We start from the raw sequence: 9,733 nt of genomic DNA, 5'->3' as shown, positions 1-9,733 counted from the left end.
AGTTATTGATTATTGATCTAAGTGACTCGACTATTTTAGGATGAGGAGAGCCCGACTCGGTTAAAAGATTCACCGACCTCCAACGTGTCCAGGTACAGGTAATTTATAAGGGCTGGACGCGTTATCAGTATAAAAGCTATTTAAGGGCTCGAAGGTAAAAAGGTTAAACGCAAAATAAACTCATGGGGAGTATATGGAACACATTAAAAGCAGCATTCTAACAGCTGCAGTCTCTCTCTCTCTGTCCTGATCGACAATCTCAGATCCCCTACGTAGTCAGCTATGAGTTTCATGACCTTCCACTCACTGGTGCAGCCTCAAGATGCTGAAATAAGCACACCCAGACCTGCTCAGTGTGACATGCATCAGCCTCGGGCCTCCATGGCCTGCCCTTGCACTCGGGTGAGCAATTAGTCGATCAGTTATGCTGTATTCCCACACCTGATACACCCCCATTCAGCATGAGGTTGTCGCGAGGTTGTTGCTTCACAAAGGAACTGAAGACAGGGCTTTTTTAATCCACCTCCGGTATACGCTACACCCACCCCTCACCCCCAGCGCCTTGAGACCCTAACGGGTGAGTAGCTGCGCTCTATAAACTCTGATTGATTGATTGCAGTCTTTCTTGTGCCTTGTTTTTTCCCACCAAAGACCTCTTGTTACAGTCATGAAGATTTCCCTGTTCCTGCTGACTTGTTGCCTTGGTTTTTTTCCACTTGCAATCAGTCTACACTCTTTACCATTGTCACATCTCTAAAATCTTATTTGCAAGTGTGTCTTCTTCATTTAAAGTGTGAAATAAATAGATATTTGGCTTACATGTTCAATTTTTTTAACATCTTGTCATCACTGCACAAGTCCCATTCATTAGCATCCAGCCTTCACTGTCTAGACCTATGTTTCTTTACAACAGGCCTCCAATACTGGTGTCACTGCGGGGCAGTGCTACTTGACAACATGAAGGGGCTGTGACAGCCCCTCTGCTAGAGAAGCACAAATAACACAGGGAAAAGGAAATGGGGCAGCCTGTGGTGAACTTGTGGGAGGCAAGGGAGTTGCAGCAGTTGACAAGAGAGGAGGAGAGGGTTTTGGAGACAAGGTGAAAGAAAGATGCATGGAGTTTGTGGTGAAAGTGAAGGAGGGCTAATGAAAGCTATGGCGAGAGTGGCGAAGAAAGGGACAATCATGGAAACTGTGTGAAGATTGGAGGAGAAGCATGGAGCCATTGTTGGGAGAATGTAGGGTACAGAAAACTGTTTTCGTGACTGCATTTCTTGTATTTCTTCTTATTTGTATTTGGTGAACCTATTTGTGCAGAAAGTAAGTGCTGCATGTTATCAAGAATTGTATGAACTTATGTTGTAAGAGAGCAAGAATTTGTGATGGATCCTTAGAGTCAGCGGGATGGTTCTGGACCCAGCCGTCAGAGTGAATGGACATTTATTACACCTAAGGCAAGAAAAGAGTATGGTGGACAAAAGGCTGCTGTAAGGGGATTTGCAAGGCTGCTTACTAATGGAGGACAGGGAGCCAAGAAGCTGGGAAGCACAACTTTACTTTGGACTGTAATAATGCATCTATGCAAGCTTATCAAGCAGATTTATACAGTGAGCAGGACAAGTGGATTTCTTTACAGGGCTAGAACTAGATTACTGTAGAACTTTGTCCCTCAGGCAAGTACATTTTTAGAAAAATTCCACACCCCTGTCACAAGCAACCCAGGACCAGTTTCCCTTATTAGGGCTCCATCAGCCAGGTGGTGTTTTGACAAAATGTCAATGTAAAAATATTGGGAGACTGAAACATCAGAGAATAAATACTGTTACATACAAAGGTCGTGATACACAAATATCGTTGACAAGAAAGGTAAGTAATATTGTTTTAAATAATATTGATGTTTTTGATATCACCTTTCATAATATAGTGGTTAAAATATATTTTTTTAAATATGAATGTGTTTCAGTTGATATATTAATTTCATGTGTTGCTACTGTTTACAAAAAGTGTTACTATTTTTTACAAAAAGTGACACACCAGTGGCGCAGGCCACTTGTAAAAATGTGCTTTAGTGCTATAAATTCAGGCCCATATTTACAAGCAGCCTGCGCTGCTGGGGCATCACTTTTTGTGACACACTGACGCCGCAGGCTGCAGGCCCATATCTACAAGGCCACACAGAGCCACCTTGTGTTCCTTTACATGGCCTTGTAGATATGGAGTAAGGCAACGCAGCACAAGATGCTGGGTTGCCTTACTTTGCGTCAGGGAGGTGTTCCATGGAAATTGCGGTGGGCATTCCCATGCAACACGCATGGATTTTGATGCATCCCCAGATTTCTACGGTTTTGTAAACCCGGGAATGCCTGAAAAGCCTATGCCACCTCAGGAGTGGTGTAAGGGTGGAGCAACGTGGAGAAATAACATTATTTCTCTCCATTTTGTCCTCTTTCAATGTGTGTTGCATTTTGCAGCACATAGAGGCCGTCATTTACGAGGCCCTAGCAGTACACTGTGCCACCAGAGCATTATATTTTTTACGCTCCAATGGTGTAGTGTGCCAGCCCATATTTACAAGGCCACACAAAGTAATCTTACGTGGCTTTTCATGGCCTTGTAAATATGTACCCCTTTCACGCATAACACTGCATGAAAGAGGCATTCCACTGGTGTTGCTTGGGGTGTTTCCAAGCAACACCCATGGAACCCAAAGGAATCTGACGTATTCCCAGATATACAAGTCTGGGAATGCGTCAGAATCCTACGTCACCTCAGGAGTGGCGTAAGAATGACTCAACGGGGAGAAATATCTTTATTTCTCCCTGTTTTTCCTCTATCTGTGTTGCATTCCCTTCCTGCACAAAAACAATCATCCCCGCAACGCAGGCACCCTTGCACCACGTTGGAAGGGTGCCTGCATTGGCGCATGGTAGCAATTTGATCATCAGCGCAAGGGACAAGGACAGGAATGTGCTGTATCTTGTAAATATGGCGCATTCCTCCCCTTTTGCTTTTGACGCAGTGCAGCAAGAAGGCTTCTGGCCCTGCGCCAAAGCGCTGTAAGTGAGGCCCTCAGTATGTTAGCTGAAAAATACCAAGATTGCGACTCACAGAATGCATGATGTTGTGACTTAAACACCCATGGTGATCCTGTTGATATGCGCCTTCGTGAAAGCTCAGAGAACACTCCCGGTGAATAGCGTTTTGAAGCTCGAGACAGAGGGGGCGGCTGCTTTATAAAAATATTGTGCGCAATTTCTTCTCGTTCCTTTCACCACAAAAGCTATGCGATGAAGGCAGGAAAGAGCTGCATCCTACAGGGGGCTGTCCCTGAAATGCACCTCTGGGAGGTCCACAGTGGGGCAGGGACAGGATGTGGCCGTGAGACGGAAAGGGACCGGGGTGTGGGAGTTAGTTTTTTATTTCAGCTTGCACGATACTTGCATTTCCTGCCTTCACCCGTCCTCACTTTCTGTTCATTTATTTTGTACTTAATTCTATAAAAAGCCCAGTGCTTAATTTGTAAATAAAAGGGGGCCGGTGCTCAAAGCCCTCGCGGCTGCTGCAATTAAATGTGTGAACACGGAACACTGAGGCGGCATAACCCTGAAGCTATCTCGGGCCTCTTCAACCCATATAAAGCCACTGCCTGCCTGCCCCTTCAGCTCATTCTTGCAGCTTTCTACTTTCTCCCTTTGTGACGCTTTTTAATTTTCCCCTTCCTCCATCTTTCCCATATATCTTTTGCCCGCAGCAAATGCTTGAGGCAGAAGGATAAGCCCCGTTCCTCAAAAATAAGTGGCGGTGCTCAGCACCGGAATCAACAAGCACAAATTAAGCACTGAAAAAGCCGCAAATGATGAGTGGGTCCTAGTGTTGCCCACCCTAGTGGGAGGGTTTGTAAAGCACTAAAATATATACATCTTTGAATCCTGGCACTGTCCGGCTGAGCACGGCACATATGTGCTCAGCTGCACGTGAAATAGCTGCCAAGAGTGTGGAAAGACCATCTAACCTGGTGTAGGACATGCAAAACTTATATACCAACCATTCTTTTGGTTCCTCAAAATCTTGCCTAAATTAGAGTTTCGTTGTATCCAAATCCAACCAGCACTGGTAAAGTCAATAGTGTAGAACAGGCCTTGTTCTCGGGCAATGATGACACTCACACGCTATTCACTTTATGGTAAAGGGGAAAACTGCGAAAGAGCAGCCCCGTCTTTTATTTATAGATTGTGTCCGCCCTCTCTATGACGCGCTGGACAGGATACAAAGTATAGGAGAGTGCGGATGGCTCTCATCACGGCTCTCAACATCCCTCCCATGTTTTGCTTCACACAGAAGGGACGCGTTTGCATACACAAATAAACGACAACCCAACAACGATCCCAAAGAATGAGATGAGAAAGGAAAAATAAAAGAAGAAGAGAAAAAGAAACAAAACCAAACATTTTTTACTAATCACGCAACCTGTCCATCTGGTTCAAACTCAACCACCTGTCTGCAAACATTTCAGCTTTCCCACTCTTAAAACGTCCTCTTGTAGCCAACGCCTGGCAATAGCGGGATTCAGCCGATGAATGGTGACACTGCAATACAGTTCAGGACCGATCAGCTTTACAGACAAAGTCTCTCAGCTGACTGTTAGGTGCTGGGTTAGGACGCAAACAATACTTAGTGCTTCGAGCGAGCAATCCTCCCTTTCCAGGGTCATTAAATGGCAAGCCCAACTCAGGAGGTACTGGCCCGGGAGCACTCACAGCTTCTTCGTTTCCTCTCGGCGAGACACCAGTCGTGTCTTCCTCATTTTCTTCTTCTTCAGAGAAGGCCAGACCTCCTGCTTTCCGAAAATGCGACACGTTCCTTGTGACCCTCTGTCTACCTCGGGAAGCCTTGTACCACGAATGCCGATGACTTCCCACACCTCCGGTGTGAACGGTGTTTTGAACTTCCCTCCAGCCCGACGGTTCTTCACTACCACCCACTCACCTTCCTGAAATTCACGATACTTTGTTCGCCGCTTTTCATTGGCTTTCTGATTATTCATTTGTCAGCGCTTCTGAGTAGCTTTCACATCTAGTGCAGGTGGCTTCCATTGAGGGCCAGCCGGAATGTAGTCTCATGGTGAGACTTTGAACATCAAAGCTGCTGGAGCACACCCAGTGCTACTATGGAGTGTCTGGCGGTAGGCACTCAGAAACTGCTGTACACACTGTTCCCCCTCTTCTCTTTGTTCCACACCTACCCTCAGGGCTCGATTCAAGGTCCGCATGAATCTTTCAACATCACCGTTGGCCTGAGGCCAGTACAGCATGATCTTGCGGTGGCGAATGGCCAAACCATCAAGGAAGGAGCGAAACTCTCGTCCCTGAAATGGTGGCCCACTCATCAGGGAGCCCAAATAGCGCAAATGTCTTTTGAAGCATTGGCCGCACATTTTCAAATGCAGTGGACGATACGACTTCACCTACAGGAAATGTTGTATAAGAATCTATCAGGACAACTGTCAGCCGCCCATCAGGGAAACTTCCAAAGTCCATGCTTACTTTTGCCCATGGTTTTAAAATGGCAGGTTCAGTAATGATTGGGCGGCTAGGCAGTTCTGCAGCAGTGATAATACAGGAGTGACACTTCCTCACCATTTCATCAACTTGGCAGTCCATGCTTGGGAACCACACCTTGGCACGCAAACAAGCCTTTGTCTTTGCAGCACCTTGGTGCCCTTGGTGTGCCAGCTCTATCACTCTAGTCCACAGGCACTGAGGGGGTACAATCCGCCTTCCCCTCAGGACCAGTCCTTCACTGCCAGTAGATAGCTCATCACGCACCTTCCACATTCCTTGCATCGCCACTTTGTTTTCCGGATTCGACCCCTTTGATTTTTCCAGGAAGTGCTTCCATTTCCTGTGAGCTAACGCCTCCTTAACCAGTTTCAGTACTTCATCTTCCTTAGTGGCATCCACAATATCCTCTACGAGAAGAGCATTGGGACACGCAGATTGTACAACCATGCTAACGAAGACTTCTGTGCTCTCTTCATCATGTTCTTGGGAGGCATCAAGCGTTTCTGGGAACGGGTGACGAGATAAGTAGACCACTGGGTTTTTTACCCCTGGCCGATAAACAACGGTGAATCGGTAAGGTTAAAGCAGGACTGTCCACCGTTTAATCCGAGGAAGTGCCACCCGTGGGCTTCCTGTAAACAGTGACACCAGAGGTTTATGATCAGTCACCACCTGGAATTCATGCCCATAGAGATATAAATGAAAGTGCTTGCAGGCCCACCGGATCGCCAAAGCTTCCCACTCGATCTGAGCGTACCGTGTTTTGACTGCTGACAGCGCTCTGCTGGCATATGCAACCGGAACCCACTCCTGTTGCCTTTGTTCCTGAAGAAGGACAGAGCCCAGCCCCACGGGGCTCACATCTACCACTACCTCCGTCCGCTTGAGAGGGTTAAAGTAGGCCATGGTTGACTTGTCCAGCAGCGCTGCCTTGATGTCTTCAAATGCCTTGCTAGCGGCCAGAGTCCATTCCCAGCGATGTTGTCCTTTGGTGAGTTGCCGAAGAGGCTCCGCCATTGTGGCAAGCTGAGGTATGAATCTTCCACAATACGTTGCCATTCCCAAAAAACTCTGCGCCTCCGTGAGACTTTGTGGAATTGGGGCTTGACGAATGGCTTTGGCCTTGCGTGGATCTACTTGTAAACTATCCTTCGAAAAGATGTAGCCAAAAAAATCTACAGATGTTTGATAGAATGCACATTTCTTCTTATGAAGCGTCAGTCCCGCTTCCGACAGCCTTTGCAACGTGGCCCTCAGATGACGATGGTGCTCCTCTCTAGTCTTGGAATCTATTAAAATGTCATCACTTAAGTTGATCACCCCCGGCACCCCCGACAAAGTCTCTCTGATAGCATTCTGGAACACTTCGGCCGCAGAGGATACTCCAAAACTTAACCTCCTGTATCGTTGGAGTTCCACATGTGTTGAGAAGGTGGTGATGTTTCGGCTATCGGGATCTAGCTCCAGCTGGTGATAGCCAGCGTTAAGATCTAGTTTTGAAAACCACTGTGCCCCAATTAAGTCTGCGATGATGTCATCCATAGTGGGCGTTATGTGCCTCTCCTTCCAGATGGCTTTATTGGGTATGCGCATGTCAACACAGAGGCGAATTGCCCCAGGCTGCTTGGGCTTCGGCGCGATCACCAGAGGCGAAACCCACGGCGTTGGCCCATCTACCTTTTCGATAACTCCCTGATCCTCGAGTAGCTGCAGCTCCTTTTCCACTGCCGGTCGCTGGTGAAATGGCACACAACGATGTCTCAGAGCGACCGGGGCAACACTTGGGTCTATACGCAGTCTAATTCGTTTCCCTTTTAGCTGTCCCAACCCCTCAAAAAGTTGCGGAAATTCACTGATTAGGCATTCTACATGAGAGTCATACACTTGGTGGGCAAAGAACACCAGTTCCAGATCCTCCGCAGTGTGGCATCCCAATAGGGTGCCTCGATCTCCTGTCACCCCATAAAACTTTGCTTGTGTCGAACGCTCTCCGCTGGCTACTGACACCTCCACCGTGCCTTTCAGAGGAAGGGGCTCCTGTCCTCCATAGTTGAATATCTTTGTGGTTGTTGGTGTGAGGGACGGGGTGGGAGTTAACTGTTGAAATAGGGTCTCATCCAATACATTGATGGACGCCTCGGTGTCAATGACTACTGAGGCTAGCGTACCATTGACTCGTACATTACTCATAGGAGGGGGGCGCTTCTTTTGTTGCCTCCCACCAGTGAATGAGATTACAAAGATGTCCTCCTCCTCGTCTTCCTCAAAGACAGGTATTCCAGATGCTGCACCTTCCCTCAACTCTTCATTCTCTTTGGTTACACTCCTCACTTTGACATCCTTTCCTTTTTGGTCTCCTTGCTTGCGTCTTCCGGACCTACACACTTTCACAAAATGATTGCCTTTTCCGCGGCGATTACAAGATTTTCCTTTTGCTGGGCACCCCATAGTTGATTTGTGTTCATACCCGCAGCTTCCACAAACCCGTTCACTGGGTCTAAAGGGGTTTGGCCTGTGCCCTGGTGGTTGGCGTGTCTGAATGGTGTCTACTTGCTCTTCTTTTTCCTGGACTGGACGTGCGGATGAGGCTGCTGCCAGCGACTGTCCTCGCACCGCCGCCATGGCATCTTCCCGAACCGCTGATAGTTCATGCGAGCGTGCCCGTATCAAAATATCATCAAGGGAGATACCTTGCTGGCGTAGAATAAGCTTTCTTAGGGCATTAGACTGGCAACCCTGAATGATCTGGGCTCTGATCTCTTTCTGCTGGTTGAGTCCTACACACAAGCTTGCTAGCTTTCTCAGTCTTGCGTAAAACATGTCCATTACTCAACCTCTGTCTGTTGCGCCTGTTGAAGCTTGAAACGCTCATAATCTGAGTTTAGTTGAGGGTCAAAGTGTTTGTTGAGAGCTGTTACAGCCGCATCAAAGTCCGACTTGTCGCCCGTGTCTGGGAGTGAATCGAACAATTCTTGCAACTCGTCTCCACCCATCAGCAGCATGAGTGACCTGCGCACTGCTCCATCCATTTCCCTCGTGGCACAGAAGTAGTTGTCTAAGCGATTTAACCACAGGCGCCACCTTGGTGCCGCTGTGGCCGGATCAATCAGTTGGCTGAACGAGGGTAGTGCCGTGACTGAGGAGTAGACACTGTTGTTTGGATGAGCAGGGGGCTGGAGGTTTTCTTGTGATGGCGCGCTCATGTTGTCCCTCTCTGCGTGCACTGTCTGATTAGTTGTAGCTCATTTGTGGACTTATCTATTGTTGTCTCTGTTTTTTTCCTGTTTCAGGATACTCCTGAACTGCTATTATATATAGTCTTTATCATTATTATTATTATATTTTTTCCTTTTTTTTTCGTGGAGGGACACTCCCTCCCCTTCACAGTGGCCCTTGCTCTCTGGGCACCACTCTGCGTCAATGGAGTCCTCTCACAGTGGCCCTTGCTCTCTATGACCATTCTTCATGCTAGTCTTTTTTTTTTTGTTCTTGGAGGGACACACCTCTCCACTGTTTGCTCCACTTCACTTGTTTTTTTGTTTTTTTTCCTTTGGGGGGGACACACCCCTCCACCTCCGTTCGCTTCACTTCACTTGTTAGGCCTCAGTCGGCCGGGGCGCGAGCAGTGCTTTATGTTGCCGTTGCCTGGCAGCATCAAACCGCGCCTCAGAGCACCCGCCCCTACCACTTGGTTCTTCTCAACGAGCACGCGCAGGGCGGGGCTCGCGGGGCGGGGCTCACCTTTTGTGGCCGGCGGGCCTTCTTTCCGCACGGCACACCCGCTAGGCCATCACGACGGCCGGAGCACTTCTCCTCCTCCCGCCTTGCGTCAGGACCACAGGACCGTGTGTCGAGTCTCCGCAGCACAGCCCGGACACTCCCAGGTAAGCGCTCGCTTCTCATGATCCAGCGCGGCCCTCTCATGCGCAATAAGCCGGTCACATTTACTTCAGCGGAGCTGCCGATCTGGCCATTATTGTTGTTGGGGGGGCACTCTTCCCCACCTCGGTTGGTGTGGTGAGCACGAGCAGGTGTTTATACTCACTGCTCTCAACGACGTTGTTGGGGTGTGTATTGACTCGTTGTTTGTTCAGTTTGTTTTTTTCCGTCCGCCGCCCTGCTTCTTGTTTCAGGGCACTGGTGACTCGCGCGGGTAACCGTGATCCCGCCTC

The sequence above is a fragment of the Pleurodeles waltl genome, chromosome 6 (genome assembly GCF_031143425.1).
Source record: "Pleurodeles waltl isolate 20211129_DDA chromosome 6, aPleWal1.hap1.20221129, whole genome shotgun sequence".
Classification (NCBI taxonomy): Eukaryota; Metazoa; Chordata; class Amphibia; order Caudata; family Salamandridae; genus Pleurodeles; species Pleurodeles waltl.
The sequence above is the reverse complement of the archived record's forward strand: the minus strand, read 5'-3'. Positions refer to the sequence as shown.